General features: G+C 50.7%; 1 long non-coding RNA gene across 3 annotated transcripts in view; it reads right to left on the bottom strand.

Moving 5' to 3' along the window:
• Positions 1–13,344, bottom strand: part of LOC128086355 (uncharacterized) — a 72,942-nt gene extending 59,598 nt beyond the window's left edge. For all 3 annotated transcript variants that reach the window (XR_008209344.1, XR_008209346.1, XR_008209347.1), the window contains exon 1: positions 13,214–13,344. This is a non-coding gene — a long non-coding RNA (uncharacterized LOC128086355). The remainder of the gene's footprint in view (positions 1–13,213) is intronic.
• Between the last annotated feature and the right edge of the window lie 12,904 nt (positions 13,345–26,248).

Below are 26,248 nucleotides of genomic sequence, written 5' to 3'. Positions count from 1 at the left end.
GCAGCCAGAGCACATTACTCACTTTTACAGTCACGACTTGGAAATCCGTGCAGTTTCCAACCAAAATTACACCGCCACCATTGAATTATTTAATAGGATCCAGTTAAGGGTAATCTCATGCATTGTGCCGGAGAGCGGCGGTCGGGAGGGGAGGGCTGGGAGGCGGGGGGCAGAGGGAGGGCACTGCTGGGCTCTAATCGCTGTTTCACAGAGCCACTGTTTCCGAGTTCCGACGATTGGCTGCACGTGCTGTAAGGGCTTTTTTTCCTTTAAACCCCAACCAAACAAACCGGGAACGGATCGGTTTGTAAATACGACCACGCGCGCTCGGGAAAGGGACGGTTCGGTTCCTACATTCAGGGCGCCCGTGGGCGGAGTGCCGCGGTGCGGCTCCGCGGGGCTCGGCGCGAGGAGCGGCGCTTTGTGTGCCCGCGGCCGCGGCCGCAGCGCGGCATTGTCTGCAGGATCCGCCGGCGGTGCCGGGCTTTGTGCGGTAGGTGCACCATTTTCTAAGCTCGCTCGTACCGTGAGGCGACGGCTAAGCGCGCACAGCGGGAGCTGCCGCCGCGGCTATTGTCTGCCTGTACCTCTCCCACCCCTGCAGGGCTCTGGCTGCGGCGGAGCCTCCTCCCTTCTCGGCGGCTCCGGAGCGGTGCCGCGATGCGGGGAGGGCAGGGGCTGCCTGGGATGCCCGCCGTGCCGGCCCCGCTGCGGGGCTGCGGCGCCGTGACCCTGCAGCTCGTCCCCGCGCCTCTCGTTCGGCCGAGGATCTATCTGCCTAAGGACGCGAAGGACGGGCGATAATAAAAGCAGACACCCGCGCACACACGATCCGCAGAATGTGTGAGCGCTTAGCGGGGAGAAACGAGGTGGGAGGAGAAGGGGTGAGTCCAAATAAAGCAACCTATAGCCTCCTATTTTGCGGAGCACCATCATCAGGTACAGCTCTTTCAAACGCACGGGCGGGAAGGGCGGCGGCGGCGCGCACGGGCGCGGGGAAACCACCGCGGGAGCGGCTCCCTCGGCCCCCGCGGCTGCGGGACCGGGCCGACCCCCCCATACCCCCCTCCTGCGGCGGCGGCGGCGGCGGCGGTTTCAGCACCGGGGAGCGGACAGCGCCCGGCGGCGGCCCCTCGCGGCGCTCGGCCCGCGCCCCCCGCCCGGCCCCGCCGCGCCCCCCCGAGTGCAGCCGAACGGGGGGCGGGCGGGCGGCAGAGGGGCTCGCTAGCGCCGACAGAGAGAGAGCGAGAGTTGCAGCTCGCTATTGATTCAGAGATTTACCGACAGGGTGATTCCCCTTTCTGCAAGAATTCCCTGTCTCCGGGCTCCGTGCATGCAGCAAATGCGTTACGGAGACGAGCGGAGCCCCCTCGCTTTAAAGAAAAGTAGAAAGGGAGGAAAACAGAGGGATCCGAGCATGCAGAAAGGAAAGACGAGACTCACGGCCGCTGGCTGCAGCATGCACAGGAAAGATCGCTACTTACCGAGCGGGAACTCCTCGGGTAGGGGAGGGGGTGGGGGGGGTGAGAGGGGGGGCGAGGATCGGGGGGTGGGGGGAATCCAACAATTAATTTCCAGACAGGAGTTGGAAAAAAATACTGCGGTGATGTCCAGGTTTTCTTCCACCCGCGCTCGCTTTTTATACAAGTGCAACCCTCTGTCTATTTCTGGAACGCGATCAAAACCCTGATGCTATTTTTAGCAGGTACTGGGGAAAAAATCCACACACAAAGGCATTTCGCTGGAACGCTACGTCCAAAACATTAAATGTGCATTAAGTCTGCACCCCCTCCCATACTCCCCCCCTGCACACAGCCACGCATCCCCCTTCCCCGGCTTCTTTCTGCACCACCATCCACTGTTGCTTTAGGTGCATCATTGCAGAAAATAAAATAAATAAATAAATAAATAATCCACAAAAAACCCATCAACTGACCGCCTTCCGTGCTGTCCTATTGCACAAACCCCTAATCCACAGTTGTACTGAGTCTGTCTCTCTGCCTGTTGCCTTGCAAGCATTACTGTGTCTTTCTTCTTGCAGTGTCTTTGCAAAGTGGGCTTAGGAGAAAACACAACAAGCACCATGCACCACTTTGCCATTGTGCACAAACGTGGGTTTCAGGCAGGGATGCTTGCTTTGCCATGAGGGTGAGGTGGCTTCATACGGTGAATTGCACCCAGCACAAAGAAGGGTTGTGGGTTTTTTTTTTTTTTTTTTTTTAATTCTCTCCTCCTCTCCCCCTGCCTTTCTCCCCCTTAAAAAAATATAATCCTTTGTTTGGAGAATAAAGGATCTATAAATATATATAGATATGAAAAAAGGGTGTGTGTGTGTATGTGTTTGCGTTCTAGTAATTCACTACGAGGGGGGACTGAGGAAAAAATAGAATCATTAGGGCTTGCAGGCTGCAAGGAGCCAGCCTGAGACTCCTTTGCAAGGCTGCGTCAGTTATCAGCTATTGACGTCACGTTCAGATTCTCCTCTTCAGAGGCACTAGTTCATCATAAAAGATGTCTGTGCTCGGAGCTTTGTGCTTGCAGAAAGGCACTTCAATTCGAGGAAAAGAGTTAATTAGCAAGCCCCATATTTGTGGTGTGCAGCTTTCAGTGCAGTTGCACAAAAATTCGGGGGGGGGGGGGAAGGGGGGAAGATAGGGAGGGTGAAAATGTGTGTTTGTAAGGGGGGGTGGAATCTTTTGCGCTGGGGATAGGGAGGTATTTCTCAAAACACACACACACACACACACACAGAGCCCATGTAGAAGCACAGAGAGAAAGCAATCTGCATAGTCAGACACTGCAAGAAAAAGTACCCCCCACCCCCTCCTCGGGTATGGCTATGAAGAAAAAAAAAAAAAAAAAAAAAAAAAAAAAAAAAAAAAACAATTGAACAAAAACCTCAGATTTTTAATATTTGCAATGCAAGCAGCATTGGGGGGAGGGGGGCAGGCTGAATATAATTTAACATCCCCTCCCCCCAACCCCCCCAGTCTGAAAGGCAGCAGCTCGCACCCCCACTACCTTACACTTGTATTTGGCTACTGTAGCAAAAGACAGATATTGATAAAACCAGGATTAATTCTGTATATTTGTCAGGCAAACAGCCCCGTCTCCTAGAATGACGCAAATAACAGATTCTATGGCTCTGGCTTTCTATATTCTGCACCCACGCACTCTGCTTGGTCTCCCACGGAATCAGCTACAGAGAGCAATGATCCAGATTATACAGAGAGAGGGGTGGGGGAAAGGGAGAGAATAACAAATGAAATTGCAATTAAAAATTATAATGCTGCTCCAGTCTGTACGCAAATGGCTCAACCTGAGCTTGCACAGTGGCACACACCGACATGCACTCGCGCCCCTCAGCCCCCTGCCCCTATACCGTGGGGCATCAGCAACATTTAGACAAAAGGGAACTGTCTTGCTGACAAATGCAGGGTTTATCCAGCAAGGAGAGGTGTTTCCTTTATGCACCACACCTTTCCCAGCTCCCATTAAGCAAAACACATCCCTGAAACGACCTGTCTAGCCACTAAGTGTGTGCAGAGGGGACAGTTAACACACACAGCTGGGGAGAGGAGTGGGGCCACCCGCACAGCCCCACAGGAGCTAAGGAGGACCTCTATGAGCAGGTCATCTTCTCCGTCTCACAGACAAAAGGATGCAGCTATTTCTCAAAATGCCTAAAAAAAGTCAAGCGCAAGGGGCTGTTACTATTTTTAAACCTCTCTCTCATTTGTTGGAAAATGGCACTAAAAGCATCAACCAAGCTCCCCGCCCCTGGGGACACAGACAGACACATGGCGAGCCCTGAGGTACACTGAGGTGGTGGGGACTGTCCCTTCCCCAGGTGAGGGCCAGGGGTGCCCCACCACCATTCCCACCACTAACCCCTGTCACACCCCGTGCAACGGCAGAAGCAAAATGTCGGGGCAATCAAAAAACCCGTGAGTTATTTACTGTCTAATCTGTACACACACGCTCCTTATTTATTAACTCACTTAATTATTACCAACTTCTTTTGCAGACAATGAATTTCCTAATGTCAATAAGCTGCAATCAGTGAAGTAAGGCTGTCTCTCCCTCTCTCTCAAAACCAGACGGTGCTGTTGTCATGACTGCCCCTGACAGGGAGGCGCCTGGGGGGGGGAACCACACCTGTATAGGGGGCACAGCATGGCACCATGAGGCTAAAGGAGGTTGAGGGGCCATTCAAATAACCATATGCAATGCATTAGATGCAACCATACGCATCATCATCCACACGTCAGCAACAAACCCATCTCCACAGGACTGGGAGAGATGTTACACTTCAGACCTGGAATGAGACACAGTCCAACCCATGGTTTTGCCATGGGAAACTGGCCCAGTAGTTGTAGCCCAGAAACCAGAGAGAACAGGAAGAAATATTTCAACAGGGCTAGCCCTTATGCCAAGGTCACACCTTGTCCCCTAAAGACTCCCAGAAGCCAGCTGTGGAACATACCTACTCTGAGGAGCTGCAGTGCAGTTCATCCTGGATGAACAAAAATGTTAGGCCATACAGGAGCTTAAGGATGCAGACATGCACATCCAAACTTTCTTTCGACACTTAGACCTTCAAGAGCCTTGGTATGCTGTGGAGGGAGGGAAGGGTGCAGCCATTTTCTCTCTCTTCTTGCCCTCATACAAACTGATTGCTTTGCACTTCTGTGTAGTGGTCATCTCTGTGAATATGAACAGAAGAAGGCTGGCCAGCCCCAGCTCTTCTCTGATGCAAAGAAAAGGTGACAATACAAGGGGTGGTTCTGTTGGCATGACTTGGAGTGGGCCCACGGGGAAGCAGTGCATCTCCTGGGCCTCAGGAGCCCTGTGCCTACTCCTCAGCCAAGAACCCTAGCTCCTGAGCTTCTCTCTGGAGCCCCACAAGTGTTTGATATTCTAAACTCTCCCACATTAATGAAAGGACTAATTAATCTTTCTACCACATGGTTTGGAATGTCTTTCTGGAAGCTGTACTATCACCTCACAGCCTCAATTTTATCAACTCATCTCATTTCTCCATTTGCTCTCCTCACTTCTCCACCCAAGCATGCCCTCATCATCCCAGCAGGCCTGTCTCCTGTCCTGCTTGCCTCCTACGAAAAGCAAGGTAGAAGCCATGTCCAGTGCCTAGGGAATCTCTGACTTAAATAAATAAATAAATGGAAACCATCCAAACTGGAAAGAATGTCTGGCAGTCATCTACCCAACAGCCTCCCATTTCTACTCATTAGGAGCACGAAAGGGAAAATTTATCTTCTATTTTGATATTTTAGTTATCCAGCAATCTTCTTGTTTCTAAACAATTTAAACTCCCTACCAGCAAAGTCTTAACGAAAGCAGAAGCTCCTGTACTATTTCCTCCACCAAAAAATAATTCTGCGGATCCTGGACAAAGTGATGCCGTGTCTGACAGCAACAGTGCACTGCCCAGAACTACTGGGGTGCCAAAGGGAGCAGCCCCACCTCTAACGTGTGGGATCTGCATATATCTGCATATTAGCCTATCTTCACCCTTAGAAGTTTCCCTTCCATACTTCGCCCTAGTGGACAGTGGCACATATGGGGATGCTAGTGGGGATAATACTGTTATTATTGACAGTAAAGTGTTGGCTGGCACAAAATTCTTGCTCAGAACGACCATAATCTATCAGTTACAAAGTAGTTTAGTCTGCAGGTAAAAACTATTTTAGTGGCATTTACCACTTTTTTTTTTTTTTTTTTTTTTTTTTTTTTTTTTAAATTCACCATGTTTAAGGTCCCATTTCTTACTCATTTTGGATAAGAAAGTGCCTTTCACCTTTCACCTTCTCTCTTCAGGACAAGGAATAGCTACAATCAAGACTACAAAATGAGGGTAAAACAGCCTAAACATGTTTTGGTTCCTCAGCCCTGATTTACAGACGTAACTGGTAAAAAAAAATCCTTCTGACCCCCACACACTTTCACAAATAGTCTGTTCTTGGACTCCACTCAGGCAGCCGAATGCCATCTGATAAATTCCAAACGTAAAGAGAACAGGAGAAGGCCAGAAACGAAGAGTGAATTGCCACTAGGAACTTACGGCAACCCTCAGATTTCAGAATAAAATTCACCCTGTATCAGAGCAGTCAATAACTTACACTACTTAACTCTTGTTACAGGAACACATAGCACCCAGAGCAAAGAGGAATTGCATTGAAATGGAAATAAATTAGTGACATCCCTTCAGCAATCTACTGCCTATTACAGATGGCAAGGTCTAAGGTAGTGATAGGACCTGAAGAAACGTGGTTGCTATCTGAAGCGAGGGACTGGCATATTCCTCTAGATATGAGATATTCCTCTTCAGAAGTCAAATTTGCTGCAATAAGTATTGATCTGAAATTTTTTGCTAAAAGGCTCATTCCTTTAGCATTTTTGAGGTTCTCCTCAAATTTCAGATGAAGAGCCCATCGCTTCATGCTTGATTTAGTCACCTATAAAATGAATATAAGATGATACCTACTTACCTAACCAGGATGTTCTTGAAGATATCTATAGTATTGAGATAATCAATAAAAGTTATCAGTAAGAAGACAGCAATATTACAAGTAATCAGAGAGATCAGAGCACACAAGGAAGCACAAGAAGGAAGGGAGCGCTTTTCCTCCAACAATAGAATGAGAGGCTGGGCAATATTGTAGTAAAGAAAATCTCACCTGTGTCAGAAGATCAAGATTAAGACTTGAGATCTCATTATACGGAATTTTTGGAGAATCTGGATGCACAGACCAGGAAACCAACAAAACAGAAGTGCGCACATTCTGATGTCATCTCATACAGATTGCATTAATAATCAACTCGAACAGTTTTTGATACCTGGATTGCTTTGTTGTCTTTAGTTTTTCTGTTTATATTGCAAAGAAACATAATAGCTATAACATGTGAAATGGCACGAACTGGATCTTCCTCCAATGGCTGCAAAATCAAACCCTAGAGATGGACTATGCAGTGTAGTGGGGATGAAAAGAAGAAAACCATTAGCATAATGAAACTAGTAGAAAAGGAGTATGACAGTCTCAATATTGAGGATTATATCAAAAGGAAATCATAACAGCTCTTAATAAAAGTTGAACCTATGGAAGAAATATGGTGAATAGACATCATACTTCAGATACATGAAGCATAATCTTTGAGGAATTCAGCTGCAGATTTGATGAGCCTTTACACTAAGACTTGATTTTCATTAGCCTTTGAAATGGAACCTTCATTAATAAGACCCATGACCCTTAACACAATGTGTAGACATATCTGGCAACCACCTTAAAGAAAGAGTTACGAACAAGAACAACAGTGTGTGGTGCATTATACAGAATCTTGTACCGATCAAAAAAAAAAAAAAAACAACCAAAAAAAAAACCAAACCAAAACCAAAAACAACAACAACAAAAAAAACAACAGTGAGGACAGTAATGAAGAAATACCAAAAATCTGTGTCAACCTGTAATTCAAAACTAGCCAATATCATGGCCAGATGGAGAGAATGTCACATGGGGTGGGGGTGATATTAAGGTAATTTAGGAAGAACTTATGTACTAGGATAATAGAACACGAAACCAAAGGATTCAGTGAAAGGAAAAAAAATCTAGTTTTTCCCCAGGAAGAAGATGGTTGGGTGGGGGGAAAAAAAAAGAAAAAGAAAAAGAAATAAAAGAAACAAAAACACTCAGCTGCATTTCATAGGTGATCAGGTGAAATACAAGACAAGATACCTAGAGTTATCCAGACACGGCCTTACAGAATCTTAACCAGACCTATGATGATCCTGTAACAAGACATACTGTTCTTTTCTACTTTGTTGCCTCTGATTTGTCCTTCCTTAAAGCACAATTCAGTCTAGCTATCAACAGTTACAATGTAAAATTGCTACTCAACCAGAGACTCCAATGGATAGTCCAACCAGGACAGGCTGGTGAATTTGTCACTTCTCTACTTACCTTTTGGGGTACAAAAATCTCAAATTTATACCATTCAGAAGTTCTGGTATTTATATCTAGCTAGAGCTCAAACTTCCAGAAATCCTCATTCAATAAGTCAGAAACATCTGGCAAAATGGAATTCCAATACCACCAGGAAAAGTTAAGACCTGAATAGTGTATAAGACCTAAATCACATACAACTTCTTGTCTGAACATCTATTTTTATCACTGGTTAACATTTATACATTGCATGCTAATAGCAAGTTCAGCCCTATAAATGGCACCAAAATCCAAGCTGTTTCTGCTTGGATTCAAGCTGTCTCAGCTATGCACAGTTTACAAATTAAGCCACTGGTTCCCTGACTGTGACTGGCAAACCATCAGTGTGTACAGAACTTTGGGAAGTCCCAGAAGGACCAGCTGGCCAAACAGCAATGGCTTTTGTTTTCTCAGCTGCTGAATCTTCTCTACAGAAACACACAATGCTTAAATTCCTCTTACTTTGCCTTGTAAATGACTACTGCTATAGATAACATAGTGATACTTGATCATTAATTGCAAGGAGGCAATTCATCTGATTGAACATGGCAGTGGAAACATGTATAACACAGGCAGATGTTTCTCGTGTTCCCTAGAGAAAGCTGCAACGGCCACTGATATCACTGAGAAGACAGGAGGTGCCATGAAATTAATAGAAAAAGGTTCTCTGAAGAATGTAGTTCCTCAAGACAGTCTTCAAAAGCATTGCTGCATTGCATATATTCAACCACCCAAGCCAACAAATGACCACACGTGGTGAAATCACAGTGTTCTTCTGCATGTTGTCCCATCGTTGGTGGAAACACCAAAGCGAGAGAGATGGGTAGCACCTGTGGCTACATCCACATTTCCTTAATGTCAGGAAATGTGCATTAATACTTACTCAGCTCATCACGTGAGCCTGTTGGGCAACTGAGTATCATACATAACTTACTGAGTATTAGAATAGCTGGAGATCCACGGATGAGCAACAGAGAAGTGCAGGCTATTATGGAATTGCTGTAAATGCCTGTTGCTGAGCCAGCTGATGAAACACACACTTCTGCAAATCCCTCACAGATCATCATTTCAGTGCTGCTTTTGCAGTAATTACAATTATTGTAAGGACTATATGAACAGAGATACAGAGTCTGAGTTATGTTCCATATAATGGTTTTCTGGGTAGTTCAAGGTTTGCATATAAAAGCTATTCTGAACTGTTGTTCAAGACTGACAATGAGTATTTAGCTGAAATTAGTAATTTTAAAAATTAAAAAAAAAAAACAAAAAAAAACTTTAATATTGTATCAGTTGATTGCTCCTTGCATTAGCAACACGTCACCAGTTAAGCTTTCAAGTGTGAGCATTATTACGTATTGACAATCACAGATTTACCTCTCATTCTGTTGGATGCCATGCAAACACAGAATCAAAAAATAACCACATGGGATGTTCTAGCGAGGAGCCAACAGCTGAAAACAGAGGTTTGGGTGTTAAAATAAATTATCCTTATGGTGGGGGAGGGAGGGAGGAAAGAACAGTAAGGATAGATTTTTATTTGATCGCTCTCAGTAGAGTGTATGCTGTACAAAATAATGAATGAGACATGATGCCTGACCCATGAAGTTACAATGCAAACAGAAGAGCACAGACAAGGACTGACTTCCATGAAGAACAGATGAACATATCTGGTGTCCTGGTGTGATTTTGTACTTGAGGATGCATGGAGACTTTTGCATTTTGGAAGAGTTCCAGATACATCAAGTGGAGTGTCTGCAGAAAAGTGTCTCACTCCTGCAGATGTTTCTGATAAGATCAGAGACAGATACAAGTTGGTAGGAAGGAGATGTTGGACAGAACATTGATGTGGAAAGTCATGAGTCACCAGGCCGAGATGTACAGCCTCATGGTTGTTTGTACTCCAGCAGTCATCAGGAAGATGGTGCTGAAGCTTAAAGTGGAAGAAATGGCAGCTTCTGTACAACAAGGATTTACAAAGATACAGTGCAAAACATTGGTGAGACAATCCCACGCTCTTGTTTCTGATCAGGGTGTTTCAAGAGGGGCAAGTGTAATAGAGCATAGGAAGTACTCTGTTACACTCCACAGAGTATGTGGATGAATGGAACTGCTCATCTTTAGTATTAGTTTTTCAAATGAGAAGACAGAGGTGAGCTAACCTGGCAGCAAGACAACAGCATATGGGCGTCAATAAAGTTCAGAGCATCTTTCAGAGATATCTACAAGAAAACTGAGAGAGGACTATACTTCTGCCAAAGCGTTTCTGGGTTTGTGCTGTTTTCGCCTTCTTTTGTTGTTGTTGCTGTTTTTCCTGGAAACTAAAGGTGCATCCAGATGACAAACTTTGGCCATCCATTTATCCACTCAAAGTACAGCATTTAACAACACTGAAGCCTGATTGATCAATGGCCATAAAATAGCATGAAACACCTGATGAAAGATCAAAATACATCACCAGTCCTGGTGTTTTGTCAAGTCCTTCTATTACATACGTAGCTGCATAAAAGAGTGAGTTGCTTTGTATTCCTACAGAGTATGACATAGTGTGGGGTTGCCTCTCTTGAAGGATTTTCATAAGAAGGTACAGGTTTAGGTGCTCATTTACTACGAAGAAGGTTGCATCTAGACCCCTAGTGGTACTGTACTATTTCTGCTAAGACAATCCAGAGAGATACTCTGAGAAGAAATGCGGGTTTTTTCATCTTAAAGTCTGTCCATCTGACACTTAATATGTTGCATGGTGGCATACACTCTCACCATCTTGAATAAAAACTTTGTTTTAGAATTAGCTTATGCAGCACAAATGAGATAAGTGGTATCACTTATCAGAGAAATCAGAACAGCAAGAAAACACACAAAGGTGGGGGAACCTTAATCAGGAATATCCTTCAGCACAAACATCTGAACCTTGATAAGCCCTTTCAGGGGAAGATCCTTTGTTGCTCTAGTCCCACTCATTGCTGAACCAGAAGGACAAGGAAGTAGAGTCAAAGGACAGAGAAGAAAAAGAAAAGGAAGTTAGCTCTTCCAAAACAGAAAGTTCCTCTACATCTGACAGGAAAAGAAATAACATCTGCAATACTGCAGGAAGGTAGCTGAGCTGTGTGCAAGCTGGAGAATTCCCTCTATTGCACAAGCTATGCAAATATAATTGTAGGCTAGAAAGTGCTGTGACTCATAGGTGAAGTGGATGTGAGAATATCTGGGTCAGAGAGAGTCTGTACTGAGAAGACCATGTGTAAGACCTCAGAAGTTCCCAGAGAAGGCAAAGTGAAAGGAGTTAATGAAAACTCATCAGAGTCATCCTGCCACAGATTGCTTATTTGTGGCAGCACATGAGGAGCCCCCAAGGCATCTATACCTGTGGCATTTCAGAACACTCCAACACCAAGACCAACCGAGGATTTGAGGATGAGCTTGAGAAGAAAACAGATGAAGAACAAACCTCAGAAAATGAAGGTTGACAACAATTTGCTTTTTTTTTAGCACAAGATGAGATAGGCCATTGAGCCAGGAATCAGAGGACTAATGCATGTTATGAAGGTACAGGTTGGACCCAACACAGCATTCCCATATGATGGACTCCACTTGTTGTGGAGTTCTGCAGAGGAGAGATGAGAGAGGCAAGAGAAGCACTGCCTCATGGTGCTTCAGCTCCTGCAGCATCTAATCAGATGACCCCAGTGATGTATGCATCGATATTCCCAGCGATAAACCACGGGTTTTTCATATTTTCTCAGCTGGACGTGCGAATGACAGACTAAGGGTGAACAGGCAATAGCAGAGGTGACTCAAGGCTGAGCTAACTTACCATTTCCATACTTGGAGGACAGATAGATTGAAGGTGGAGTATGCTGGAAAAGTAGAGATGAGGGCTTTGCAGCCCCCATCTCATTCCTGACCATTCTGCGCTTCGTGGCTGTGAGCAGCCCACAGCTTTGGCTTCCAGTATTACCTTGCACCTCAGGGCATTTGGCCATCACCCTGCAGCTGTGAGTTGGACCCCTTCTGGGGCTAGGCTGCTTCATCTGCCTGCAGAGATCCCATGTCCCAGCTGCAGGGTCAAGGTGCAGCTCTACAAAGTGCCTCAGCTTCTTCAGGAGGGTCATACACCAGGCAGAGCACGCCACTTGCAGCACTGCTCACTTATTGGTCTTCTGGTTCAAAAGGAGCAGAGAGGGGTCCTGGGATGGGAAAGGCTCTCCATCGATCAGAGCAGCCTGATCTTGCAAAACTTTGTGCCTTTCTCCCCCAGACGGTGAAGACCATCCAGCTTTTCCAGATTAAGAAACCCACTTGAAATTAGCAATAAATCACACCTGCTCTTCGCAGGCAGGGCAGCTGTTGCTAACCATGCCGAGTGCAGCAGCACTAGAGGAAAGCAGAGCGTGCACTGCAGCTGGCTGCTGCCACATGGGAGGCACAGGCTCAGCAGATGCTGAACTCGAGGTCCTCCCCATGTCCAGGCTCTGCAGTTCTCAGGCCCCCGGGAATTCAACAAGCAGCTCGGGCTGCACATTGCAGAACAGCGAAGTTTGGATCATGCTACCCTCTCTAGTTTCTCTATAGATCAGCTATCAGAAATTACTATGTATAAAGATTTCCCTCTACAGGTGGTTAGAGCTTGTAACAACCTCTCACTTTCTTGCATCGCTTTAATTGCTAGTTTGTCTCGTCGTTTACTTTGCTATCATTCTGCCCGCGCCCCCCGCCGTGGGTTTGCAGCCCATTCCCAGAGGTACCGAATTCTCTACACAAAAAATGCCAACTCCCTCCAATCCTCCTGAAGCTTCAACGCTCCCGACTTTGATTGCAAAAAGAGGCAAAATCCCAGCTGCGAGCTCCTTACCCGAGCGAGTCAATCCCCTCCCTCATCCCCCAACCCCACAAATGTGCCCCAGTGAAAGTTGCGGCCCCTGCAAAAAGTCTGTGCGTGGACGGGGGAGGAGGGTGGGGGGGGGGGGGGGGGGGGGGGGTCTCCAGCGCGCAGCTCCCTCCTGCAGCCCTGCAGGAGCAGGGCAGGATCCAGCACACGAGAGCTCTTTGCACGGAGAGGGACGCAACGCCTGCACCAGGCGGGCAGCAGCACACGTCGGGAGGGAAAGTGCTTCTTGCAAAGCATCTCGCGCCGGGATCGGGAAACTTTGCGAAAGGCGAAAGCAAAACACCTGCACACCCGGCACCCGCACCCGCGCGCACACAGAGGAACCTACCTTGCCACATCTTCTTCACTTATTTTGTGTGCAAAGGGGAAAAAAAGAAAAAAGAAAGAAAAAAAGCAAAAAGAAAAGAAACAGGAAAACAACAAACCGAAGCGGTCCCCCATCAGAACAAAAAGAATCTCTTCCCCCCCGCCAAAACTGCGTCCCCTCTTCCCGCGCCTCGGCTGCATTTCTAGGGAACGGGGCCGGGGGGGGAGGTTGGGGGGGGGGCGGAGGGCCGGCCGGGAACTAGCGCGTGGCGGGCTGGGGGGCTGGCGTCATGTGTGGCTGCACTCAGCCGGGAGAGAGGCGAAAAAAAAAAAAAAAAAAAAGAAGAAAAGAAAGAACAAGGGGAAAAAAAAAAAAAAAAAAAAAAAGAGGAGGGAAAAAAAAAAAAAAAAAAAAGGAGAAAAAAAAAAAAAAAAGAGGAGAAAAAAAAAAACCCAAATCCACCACCAGCACCCCGCTTGGCGCTCGCAGCCGCCTCGAAGCCGGAGCGCCCCCCCCCGCCCAGCCGCCCACGCGCCGCCCCCGCACCGCCGGGCCCGGCACCTCCCGGTGCCCGCGCGGGCGGAACAGCGCGGCCCCGCGCGCCCCCGCCGTCCGCGCCCCCGCCGCTATTTATAGCCCGGCGCGGCGGGCGCGGGCACACGCGTGTCCCTGCCTGCCTCCGTGGGCGGCACGCAGGTAGCGCGCCTCGCTCTGCACTGCGTCTCATCGCTCTTTGAACGTTTCGGCTCGTCGTGTCGGGCTTTTTTTATTTTTTTTATTTTTATTTCGTAGAAGGGTGGGGAGCGCGCAGCCCTGGGGTGCTTTTTTTTTCCTTCATAGGGGGTGTGTAGGGGGGGGGGGGGGGTGCGCGGGGCTGGGGCTGCGTGTGCGGGAGCCGCGGTGCGGGAGCGGGCGCGCAGCCCTTGGCTCCCGGCAGCACAGTCAGTTCCTCCAGTGTGTGCTATTGACCTGCATTGACGTCATTGCGTCATTAGGTCTCCCTTAGAAACACTGACTTTCAAAAATAGTATCAAATTAATTCAGCTGGCAGAGAGGAGCCACTAGCTGGAATGAGCCATAAAACTCCAGAATCTTCAGCCCGGCCCCCCCCCCCCCCCTTCCCTCCCTCCCTCCCTCCCCCCCAAACCTGCCCCTCCCGGCAAAGCGGGGGGAAATCGGATTGTATGGAAAATACCATTGATGGAATCAAAAAAGGAGAGAAAGAAAGAAAGAAAAGGGAGGGGGGGGGGGGAGAGGGGGGGGTAGAGGAAAGAGAGCCCGAATTAGACCGCCAGCCCGAGCGCTGCCTCTCCCTCGCTCCTCTCTCCCTCTCTCCCCTCCTTTCCCTCGGCTGAGCTAAAAATAGCCCCCGCGAGCTGACTGCGGTATCTTTTGTGTTGCATCGTTCCGTTTTTAGCTCCGCGTGCGCTGCCCAAGGGCGGCCGCGAGGGACCGGGGGCGGTGGCGGCGTCGGCCCTGCGGGACCCCCGAACCGGGCGGCGGTACCGAGCGGAGGGCCGGGCGGGGGCCGGGGGTTATTTTAGGATAGCGCTCACATTGCCGCCGAGCCCCGGCTCCCGCTTTCTCCCTCTAGATTCGCTTTAAAAATATCCTTCCCTCCTCACCCCACCTCGCTCACGTGGACCTGTGGGCAAGCACATGTCACCCCCATTCATACGGACACAATGCAGCCGAGCGGCGGTAATGCGCGGCGATGGTACATTCACAGACAGCGGCGCGGGCCCTCGATGCAGCCTTATTCCACCCGAAGGACACCGCAGCCCGGAGGAATCCGATCGGGCTGTTGCTGTACGTGGGCAAGCCGCTCGGCTCTTCCTTCTCGTCTTAGCCCGAACTGAGCAAAACTGATCGATCCTCTTTTTCCCTGTCTTTAAGAATAAACAGAAAATAAAATCCCGTTGACGCTGCAGCAGGAGGATCTGAACCCTGGGGCTGCTGTTGGAGCGCAGTGACAGCAGGAGGTGTGGGGTCAGACCCGGCGTACGGCCACCTCCAGCTGTGCTGTCCCTCGTGCAGGAGAGGTCCCGTCCAAGACCATTCCACTGATTGAGGACTTACATACAAATATCTACATAGGCGTTTTTTCTTCAGTGCAGCTATTCAGGAACAGAAGCACTGTGCTAGACAGTAATAATTTGCAAGATCAGGCCTTAAATAGGGCTCTCACCCTGCAAACATTTCTTCACGTGCCAAGTGTTAAGGCTGTGACTAATCTAGTTGGAAATCAAGGGGATTACTCACTGTAGTAACATTAAACTCCCACGCGTTTGGAGGACCAGGGCCGGGCCGAGCGACCACCACCGCAGCACCGCTGTGCAGCCAGCTCTGCTCCCAGCCCCGTGGCCGCACCCCGCTCCGTCCCGTGCCTCCGGGTTGCTGGGCTCCAGCACGGTGTTCTGCTGCCCGCGTGTCTCGTGGAGGTAATGCTGTGGATTTAGGGTCATTTGAGCAGCAGGACTCGGCCCCCAGCCTGCTTCACGTGGGCGGTTCACGAGCCGCTTCCCTTCGCGCAGTGGCCACATGTGCACTGCAGCTGTCCCCGCGGGCTGCCGCTTCGCTGAGGGTTAGCAGGGGAGGGCACGGAGGCTCCACCCTCGCTCCTGGGGGAAGAAGGAAAACAAGGCCGCGACCTGAACGCCTCATTCATTCTTCAAATGTTGCTCTTCATTTCGCAGCAGATGCTCTGCTCAGGCTGCTCTGCCGTTGCCATTCATTTTATTGGTGCATGGCCCCCACCAACAGAACTTCAGCATGAGCATCAGACACCCGAGCTCCAGCTCCCAGAGCAGCTGGTGGCATGCAGCTTGCAGCAGAGCAGCATGAGTTTATGCTGGGTGGGCATTTTTCCAGGCAGGTTGCAGGTACCATACCTCAGTGGCTCCAATGGTGCTCGTGCAACCTCAGCCGCACCCATGCACCAAGATGCGGGCTGCTCCCTCCACAGCCATCAGGAGCTGCACAATACGTGCACTGCCTGGGTTTCCCAAAAGTGTCTTTGGCCAAGTTCCACTATCTCTAGTTTAGAAGACAGCACTTGCTCTAAAATTAAGAGTCAGGTTTTGTTCTCGAAGCCTAAGTCTCCAAGAAGATCACTAATGACTGAGTGAGGAAAGATGGAAGGTGATTAAAACCTGGATTGGTTTACCTGGAGCAAGGTGAGTAATGCAGTCCAAGGAAAACAAGCTTGACTTGGTCATCGTCCCCAGTAAGGTGCTGGTACCACATCCCTCCCTCACACAGACTGCTCCTGGATTTCAACTTTCTTTCCCCTGGCACTTGTCTCAGCATCAGTGTGGTGCTGTGTCCCCATACAGCTCCAAAATCACACTGACAAGGGGGTGAAGAGAAGGGTACAGATGAAATGGGTGAGTGGGAGGAAGGAGGAGAGCTGCCAATGATGTGGGCATGGAGAAGACATGGAGAGGAAAAGATGTCAGAAGGCATAGGGACAAAGGTGTGGCTGTAGCAATGAGGAGATCAGAGGCACTGAAGCATAGTAAGGGATAAGAAAGAGCTGGGAGGAAGGGATTCAGGCCTGAAAGTGGTGGAGAGGAACAGGACAAGCTGACCAGCTGGGCTTTGCAAACTTCTCAGACACCATCTGTACCTCACAGGGATTTGGAGTGCACTGTTTCACATCTCCTACACCTTCCCTTCATGTCCATTCCTTTCTCTAAGCTCTTCAGCCTGGAGAAGAGAAGGCTCCAATGGGATTTTACAGCAGCCTTCCAGTGCCTGAAGGGGACCTACAAGAAAGCTGGGAAGGAACTTTTTAGAGGGAATGTAGTGGCAGGACAAGGGGAAATGGTTCTAAACTGGAAGAGGGTAGATTTAGACTAGATATTAGGCAGAAAATCTTAACAGTGAGGGAACAGGTTGCCCAGAGAGGTTGTGGATGCCCCTTCCCTGGAAGCACTCAAAGCCAGGCTGGATGGGGCTTTGAGCTACCTGGACTGGAGAGAGGTATCCCTGCTAAGGGGGATTGGAACCAGGTGATCTTAAAGATCCAACCCAAACCATTATGTGATTCTATGACTGCATGATTCTGTTATCTCCTCTACCATCCCCAGAGGTGTGCTCAGGGCCCAAGGCTGTTGCCTGCTCTTCCCTAGGGCCACACACATGGGAGGGGGAGCAGAGGGAGCAGTATGGAAGCAGTGATCCATGCAGGTAGCTGGACTTTTCATGTGGGTTTGTGTGGAGGGACAGGGCCAAAGAAGTCTGCGTGACCCAGAATGTGGCAGGACTTGCTGCAGGACATTGGCATGGGCACATGGGACAGACCTCCGTGGGCAGAGCAAGTAACAGGCTCCCATTTCCCCAGCACAGACCGTGTGCTGTATCCTGATCGCAGCTTCTCCAAGCTGCTCCCACTGATAATCAATACAACCACAGTCAACACAGTGAATCCACTCAGAATAGATGCAGATAAATGCCGGATTTCCAATTCGTTGTCTGTGTTTCTAATAATAGCACACCCAAAGAGAGTGTCTCAGATCTATTTATTAGGCTCCTCACTTTTTGCTGTGCCATTCCCAGGAGCTAGTGCCAGCAGGACACAGTTAAGGTGGTGCTGGGGAGAGATATTGCTTTCTTTCAGCATTTCATTCCTGGCTTCCCAGGCATTGCAGTCCTGTGGATATCGGAGCTTTCTAGAAGAGCAGAGAGGCACCACGCTAACTGTGCAGCAACAAATGTTCTGAGCACTAAATAACAGCAACAGAAGACAGCTCAGTGCACACTGTGCTTTATGGTCAAATGTAGGAAGACTGCAGTGTGAATGAGACACCATGTGAGGAAGACCAATTCAAAAAAGAGAAGGAGGATGAGGAAGGTGAGTTACTGAATTGAGATGGGATGGACAGATCTTGTCGTTTTCCACGTTTTAATCCAAATGGCAGTCACTGGGAATGACTGTGGAGGGATCAGACCTGTAAGAAGAACCTGTGATGGGAGATTCGTGTCCAGGTGGGATGCGTGGCACATGGTCATGGGGCACTTTGGGCCATCATCAGCTGCACAGCTGGCAGAACGTGCAAGGACGGGGCTGTGCACAACCCCAAGGCAAAGAAAATGTCTCTCTTTCCAGAGCAACTTGGAGCCCAGTGTGAAACTTCTGTTTTGCACAGAGTGCAAAGAGCCCAAGGGATAGAGATTTAGCAGGAACCTAACAAAAGCAAAGTCATTACCAGCTAGGGTACTACTGGAGTCCCAGTGAACTGGTAGCATCCTGCCTACCATCCTAGCATCCTGCCTACCAAACAAGCTCCATGGTGAGCCATGCTTCCTGACCCCTTAGCACAGCTCTGCCCATGGCACACAGTCGCAGAGCAGCATGATGTTGCTACCAGCTTCATGACATGGCCACAAACCTCCTGACAGGAGACCCCTCTGCAGCACTAAGGTACCTCTCCCAGTCTTTAGCATATATGGGGACTGGGTTTAGCTCTGCTGATATCCCCATGAGTTCTGTCACTCACACACACACACACACACCGCTGTTGTGCCAGGGTGCCTGTCAGCACATAAAGCCCTGTGCAGGTTTTTCCTGCCTTCACCACGCTGCAGCTCAAAGTCTCAGAGAGGCCATTTTGAACAAACTCATTCAAGACCTAAATCTATTTCACACCCCAGGTGAATCCAGCCTTGCTCTTTGTACAAAGCCTCTCAGTGCCCACGTCCTGCTTGCACTCGCACAGGGGAGAGACAGAGAAAGAGGGCACGGCTGCCTGCTGACCCACACAATGGGGGCTTTCTGCCTTTTATGAGGGAGATGGAGGGTTTGAAGCCTGAATCTTTGAAGCTGAATAATGATGGCTGTGGGCCTGGTCCTCCCCTGTGAGGCGGCTGGAGGAGGTGCTCTCTGTGACGCACTGACTTGTCACTATGGAGCAATCCAGTATTCCCCCTCCTCATGCTGTGGGGACGGCGCCGGCAGTTTTTCTTTCTGCCTGGCATATTCCCTCCCCCTCCACGTCAAAGACAGGCAGGGAAAAATTCCAGAGAGCGGGGTCAGGCCCACACCACGGCCCTGCTCCTCGCTTGGAGTGCAGCCTGTGCCAAAGGCCAGTCCTGGCTGTGGGTGAGGGTCAGAGGCATGGCCAGGGCGCTCTGCAGGAAGGGCTGTGGGCAGCAGGTGTGGCACACACATACCTGGTAGCACTGGGGGCTGTCCTGACCACTGTCCTGACCACCCCTCTTTACCAAAATCATCCTTGGCTGAAGTCTAGGCAGTTGGAATTACCAGCAGCCAGCTGCATGTTTCCACTCACAGACTGTGATGTTAGGGACGGACTCCAGCACACCTGGCTCCATGCTGGACCAAGAAGATCAGACTCTAAAACAGGCAATAAACCAACCACTTACTGTCAGACACTCAGCAGCAAAATCTTCTACCCAGCTCCTCTCTTCCTTTACCCATTGCGCTTGGAGATCTCTTGGAAAGCAGGAGCCAGCAGTAGCTACCAACATTTCTCAGCCCTTCCTGTCCCCACAACAATCGCTAGCACTCAGTGAAGTCATGGCAGAGCTGGGCTAAATCACCCCTCCAGTCTGGGAACCCCTCTTCTATCCCTTGTGCACTCAGTGTAAATACACCCCATCCCTAGTGCTGCAGGGCAGGAGAAAGCAACAGGAGATGACTGAGGGGGATAAGGGCTCCCTGTTGCACCCATGAGGAGATAGAGGTGGATATCTGATTTGCCGAGAAATACATTTTCCACGTGCAAATATTCTTCTTAGCCATCAGGCTCCATTCCCATCTTGTCTAGCAGAGGAATTAAAAATGTTTGGCAGCTGAGCACATTAGCTACAAAACCTTAAAAGAACCCCCAGGCATCAGCAGAGCTGGCTCAGGCTGGAGCCTGTGACTATGGCTGTAGCACCTCCAGCTCTGGCGTTGCTGCTGTCCTTATTTTCAGCAGAGTCCAGAATCGGAATTCGCCTCACTGCCTTCCCCCCACCAGCGCTCCCCACATAAGCAAGAAAGCTGGCGTGGCAGCCTCGGGTGCATTTTAGGACAGCATCGCCCTGCCGTACCTCTTGGTGTCCCTGAGTGTGAGCCCCACCGCCCAGCTCCACCGTCACCGAAGTGCCTTCCCCAGCAGCATTAACTTATGCACACACACCATTCACCGATTGTTCCACGTTTTTGTCAATGAATCCACATTTTATGAATTAGAACAGACCATGCCCCCTTGTGGCTCGCCTCCGCTCCCTTCTCCGGCTGCGGGCCCCTCGGCACGGCATCGGGGTGACCCCGGGGGGCAGCCCCCCATTACTGACACTCCGGTGCGGGAGGAGGCACCCGGGGTGTGGGAGTGATGCACCCAGGGGCAGCGTGAGGAAAGCCGCTGCTGGGGGAGGGAAGGGCTATTGCTTTCTGCACGGTTTTCGGAAGGGCTTAGCTAATTTAATGGGGCTGGGAGGCAGCGCGGCTGACACGCACGCAGAATGCAGTCCCCCGCTTCTCCATGGAGCGGGCACAGCGAGGAAATGGCTCCTGCCTGACCTATATGGCTCTGACGTTTGTGAAGGAGCACACGTGGAGCCGACGCTTCGCAGCCTTTCCACTGCTAACCCCTTCCCGTCCCCAGTGTGGGGCTTTCTAGGTTGCAGCAGCACTTCAGTTACCCGAAGCGCTTTCTGCAGAGACCTGAAATGAACCCGGAGATCTGAGCCTCAGGGGGAATCCTGAGAGCGTCAGGGTGCACTGCTTAGATCTGGGGGGAGAGGGGCGAAGTGCTCCAGCTGCAGGAAAAGAGGTAAAACCAGCAGTGCAGGGCCTGCAGGCGAGACTGAGTTGCGGCCAGGGTCCCATCCTGCCCTCAGCACTCAGAGCAAAACCCAAATAAACCAGAAGAGGAGTGAACCTCCCAAGGGCAGCCAGAGCACAAGGCCCCAAGTCTGCTGTAGCACCGTGCCCTGCCAGGCTGCACCCAGGTCCTGCAGCTGCATGGCTGGGTTACTGATAGCAGGAGGTGGAAAGCAGCAAATGAGAAACCAGCTAAAGTGAGAGGAGAGCAGGTGGTAATGTAATTACGGTGCTTGACATGAAGCACGCACATACATGCGTCTTTGTGCATGGTGGTGACCCCTTCCTATGTAATCATCTCCTCCACCATTACCAGCATGCAAGGGTGGGCATCTCACCTGCTGCCAGCACACACCGGGACCTCCGTCATGGATTGGGCTGTTGAAAATGGACATAATAAGGGTTTAAAAATACAACTGGCAGTGGGTGTTGTGAGTGACCTTTTCTCCCTCTGCCTCGCACAGAAGCCGTTTTTTGCAGTGAGCCTCACACAGCCTCACATGGCGTGTGGGGTTTTTTCCTCTGTGTGGCTGTCAGTTTCAAACATTCGGGTAGAATATTTAACAGGAATGCTTTTCACCTTCCTCACTCACTCTTTGCATGAAGCAGCACAGGTTTGTTCTCGTGAGAGAGCAGAGCGTCTCTCATAAAGGCTAAGGCTGCTAAACTGGGGATTTTTGTGTTTTCTCCTTCACAGGGCTTGGTTCAAAACATCCAGTCTTGCTGAGAAAGCCCCTCTGCACACAGGGAGTGCTGAAGCGGCTGCAACAAGCGCATCACTGCTTCCTTCCCAGGGCTGCGGCAGGGAAAGAAGCTCCCCAAAACGTCCTCCTTGGGGGTGCTGGCTCACAGTATGGGGGTGAGGGTCAGTACCTGGTGGCAGGAGAAAGCCACAGGGGCTGCAGCTCAGCTCTCCAGATTTCATCTTTGTGCCTTATTAAGGCACGAGATACACAGTGCCATCCAGGAAGCAAAGGTAGTTTTGCCCTTTGGGGTTCAGAGCTCCAGCTGGGGATGTCAGGAGGGCTGCTTTGGTTAACGAATGCATCCTGAGGCTGTAACACAGCCCAAATAGCTCTGATGCTCTGCGCTGCAGAGAGAGCAACTCTGCTGCATCCCTCTCCTCATGGCCACTAAATTAATGAGGGTATTGCTATAAAGATGCCCGTGCTGAGATTCTGCTGTCCCTGATGCTGGCAGTAACTCTCCCATCTCGGATGCCAGTGGAGATGGGAGCACTGGGGAGAGATCTGGGGATTCCCCTTGGCTCACAAACACGTTTGGCCCAGAGCACAGTCACCCCCTGCCCGGAACGACACCTCCTCTCCCCCAGCCCTGCTTCCCCCTTCGTCCCCCTGCCCTGCGGCAGCTGGGCTCCGGGAGAAGCGGGGCCGGGCGCGATACCCGCGGCTCCATGCTGCGTGCGCCTCGGGGTCACGCGTGGCCAATGGAACCGGGCGCTGCGGGGGCGAGTGCTGCCGCGAGTCCCCCCGCCCCCTCAAGAAGCGGGGATGCTGCTAAGCCGCACCGAAACCCCCTTAAAAAACTGCGGTTTGGTGTCTTGCTGGGTTTTATTTCTCTCCCCCGTTCCTCTCTCGCCCTGGAGTTCTGTAGTAGCCCTGAATTAGCATGTCACGTGTATGGCATGTGGAAATGAATCAGGGGCATGTGAGGAGGAGGAGGACGCCTGTGTCTGTGTTTGCATCCAAGGATCTCCTCTCACTCTGTGTTTGCGTAGGTGTCTGGCTCCCTTCTCCCCCTCCCTGCGCTGCTGCCTCGCTCCCTCCCTGCCTCCCGCTCATCCTCCATCTGGCCAGCTCTGCTTTCCCTGCCAGCTCCAGCAATTCCTCAAGCAGAAACTGCAGCTTTTTTTCCCGCACCCCAGCAGCAAAACGAGGGGGCTCCCAATTCCCGGTGCCCACCTGGGGGAGAGCAGGGACACGTGCTCCCCAGCATATCTCCCTTTCCCACTCCCCTCCCCCCGCATTTTTGCTCATTGCTCAGCACCCAGCGCCCTGCACACTGCACCAAGGGCAAGCCCATAACGTCAGCGTGATACAGCCGCCAGCCAAGTCCCCTTGCAGCGGGTGGGTCACGCTCGCCCCTTTGCCCTCCTCCCCCCGCTCCAAGCCGAGCTCAGCGCTTGCACCCTAACGGAGAGGTGGGGCCGGGAATGGAGGGGGGAGCACACCCCACACCTTATCCCCACAGCACCGCCCTTGCCTGCTCAGAGCCCCCAGTATCACTCCCATCGGTTCCATCACCCTCCCCTCTCCCCCAAGTGACAAACTCAGCAGCGCTTTCCTTTTCCCTTTCTTTTTGCCCTCCTTTCCTTTGAAGTCTCCCCGTGCAGCGGGCAAGCTGGGACATCTCTGCATCCCCAGGCTTCCTCCCAGGGCTCCCTGCCACCACCCCTCAGGCCCCCAGCCCCAAGGCGCGTTGCCCCACTACGGATGCTTTCCCCCAAAGCTCCTTCCCCACCAGGGAAATGCCACTTCCCTCCCAGCACTCCCTTCCTTCCCCAGTCCTCTCTCAGCTCCGTTCCTGGCACTGCCGTCGCCCACCTCGCTGTCCCCAGGCTGTCCCCACGTCAACCCCCCCCCCCCACGACCGTGGCCACGCTGCAGTGTGCAGGAGGTGCCTGCAGCACGCGGGCTATAAATAGCGCCCAGAGCTGCGCTCCCATTGACACCGTTTGGACAGAACATGGAAAAACAAACAAAGGAAACTCCGGCTCCGAAAGGCGGCCGCGTTCCTGCCGCTAAATAATAACAGATTTTCCGCCAAGGTGTGCGGGCAGCGCGCGGAGCTGGGCACGAGGGAGGGAGGGAGGGAGCGCAGGGATCAAAACACATTATCCACGCCCGGTGCGTGTCAATATTTTGGTCCCGCTCTCTCGGCCCCGTAGTAGCTGAGTGCACACAGATTGGCTATATTTAGAGAAGGGGTATTTTTAAATACCTGGCCATGGAGCCTGTCACCATTAATAACGGTGGGGATCACCGAAGGAGAGGGCCCTGGAGAGGGCTTGTCAAATGATGCTTTAGTGACAGAGAGAGGCCCCAGGGATAAAGGGCAGGGCAGGAGCAGAGCAAATATTTTGCAATTGCCCAGAGGTTTGCAGTTGCGCTGATGTTTTGACCCGGGGGGCTGTTTGCAGCAGGAGTTCACCCATAGATCCTGGTTGGGGATTCCCACAGTGGGAACAGAGCTCTGGTATCAGGGGGTTGTGTTATTCTCTGTTTCCCTCTTCAGTTGAGGATACGAGGCGTTCTGCAGCAGAAAGGCTCTGCTCACTGTTGCTGAAGCATTGGTGGGCACAGGGAAGGAAGTGGCATTGATCACTTTACTGTGGGATGTGAACTCAGCCAGACTTGGGAAGGGCAGCATCTGCATTTTAGCAATATCCTTTTTCTATTTCATCCTGTCCTTCCTGAAATAACCTCTCCCAACATGTGAATTTCTATGGGGATTTCAATCCTGACTTTTATGTGTATCAGGCGATGGGGCAAACAACACATGGAGATCTGCACCATGACATGCTGGGAGTGATGCATGCCTGGCAGTAAAGGACTGCACAAGAACCTCAACAGGTGAAGAGAGGAGTAAGAGAAGGAAAACAAAAGAATAAGGACAAGAGGAGAGAAAGACCTTTGTGCTTAATTTATCATCAGTAAATAAATGCTGGGTGACTTACCCAAGGCCATTGAGTGAGACTGTGGCAATCACTGCTTTTCCATTCCAATGAAACACTTGCCATGCAACCAAAATGATGCTTCATTATTTCTTTCCTCCTTGGTGTTACTGCTCAGCCATCTCCCATGCAAGGCAGCTTCAGAAGCAAAGTCATTAACTGCCAACGCAATGTGGAGGTCAGTGCACACCTGCTTGTTGGCAAAGCCCACCTGGGCACCACGTTTAGTACCCACCTGGGTGCACAGGGAAAGGCACGGCCTGACAGGTGGGACAGCATGGGAAGGTGGTTCTTCTCAGGCTCTTCTGGCTTCTGCCGTGGTCTGACCTGGATAAGTTGTGTAGAGCAGGGTAGGAACAGCTGGGAAAGGCATGGAGCAAAATCCATTTTTACTTTGTAACAGATGGAAGAAGCCAGAGAGTTTGGGAATGCTGGAACTTCCCACTGGAAGTGTCCCAGCCTATATGGTGCGCATGCAGCCATGTAGGCTGGAAGGAACAGAGCTGTGCCCCATCCCAGCATCAGCCTTCTATCTGCTTCTTGGCTTGCGGAGGTCTGGGTGGTGTTCACTGTATGTTTTTTAAAACTTTGAGTGCTCAGCCTGCATATTCATGCTGCTCCCTCTCAACTCCCCTACGAACAGGCACAGCAAAAGGCAATAGGCTGCACCTGCTTTCCTGGGGGGAAGAAGGGTGGTTGCATTGGGGCACTTCTGGCTAATCCAGCAACATCTGTGAATAACCTGCCTTCACATAGATGTGTGTGGTTGGGATCTACCCAGAGCTGCAAGCGAGAAGGAAGGACAACTGAGCAGCCCCACACACCTGCCCCACACCGCCGGGACACTCCAGAAGCAGTCTCCAGCAGGAGGGATCCCCTCACGGACATCCCACACACCGCACAGGGCAGGGCTCTGCCTCGTGCTTCTAAAACGAGTTCATCCACTTCACTATGGCTCACTTGGGAGACCACTGCGTCTAGCCCCAGTGAGAAAGGCCTTGGTGGCCGTGGCTGGAGAGCCTGACTGGGCCTGGCTGCAGCCTGTGTTCACACCACGTCAAAGGGACTTCATTGCCATGCATCATTTCCATCACCTTGACTGGCTGATGCCCTGTTAACACAGAAACACAAAAGCCCATTCAAGTTGAACCTACTCCACAGAGGTGCTTGGTCTGTGGGCTGTGCAACTGCAAGAAAAGGGCAGCTGGGGCCTTCCTTTTGGTTTTTAGTAAACAGAACAGGATATCAAATGGGGACGGGGTGTAAAGGCAGTGAAGAGGAATACAACTATGGGGGTGGGCTCTGAAAAAGAGCTGTAAGAGGAGGCTGGGGTGTGGGATGACCCTTATCTGAGCACCAGGACTAACATTTCCACTGGTCTTGATGACAACAAGCCTTCAGCTGACAATGCGGGCTGCTGTTATGTGCTCATCTATCCACAGGGACAGTGGCACCACGCCAGCTGCTTGCTTTATTCATACTTTGCAACTCTTATAAAGATAGGCTCAAGTGACTCATATGTCACTGG

The sequence above is a fragment of the Tympanuchus pallidicinctus genome, unplaced genomic scaffold, assembly GCF_026119805.1.
Source record: "Tympanuchus pallidicinctus isolate F22 unplaced genomic scaffold, pur_lepc_1.0 scaffold3, whole genome shotgun sequence".
Lineage (NCBI taxonomy): Eukaryota > Metazoa > Chordata > Aves > Galliformes > Phasianidae > Tympanuchus > Tympanuchus pallidicinctus.
The sequence above is the reverse complement of the archived record's forward strand: the minus strand, read 5'-3'. Positions and strand labels throughout refer to the sequence as shown.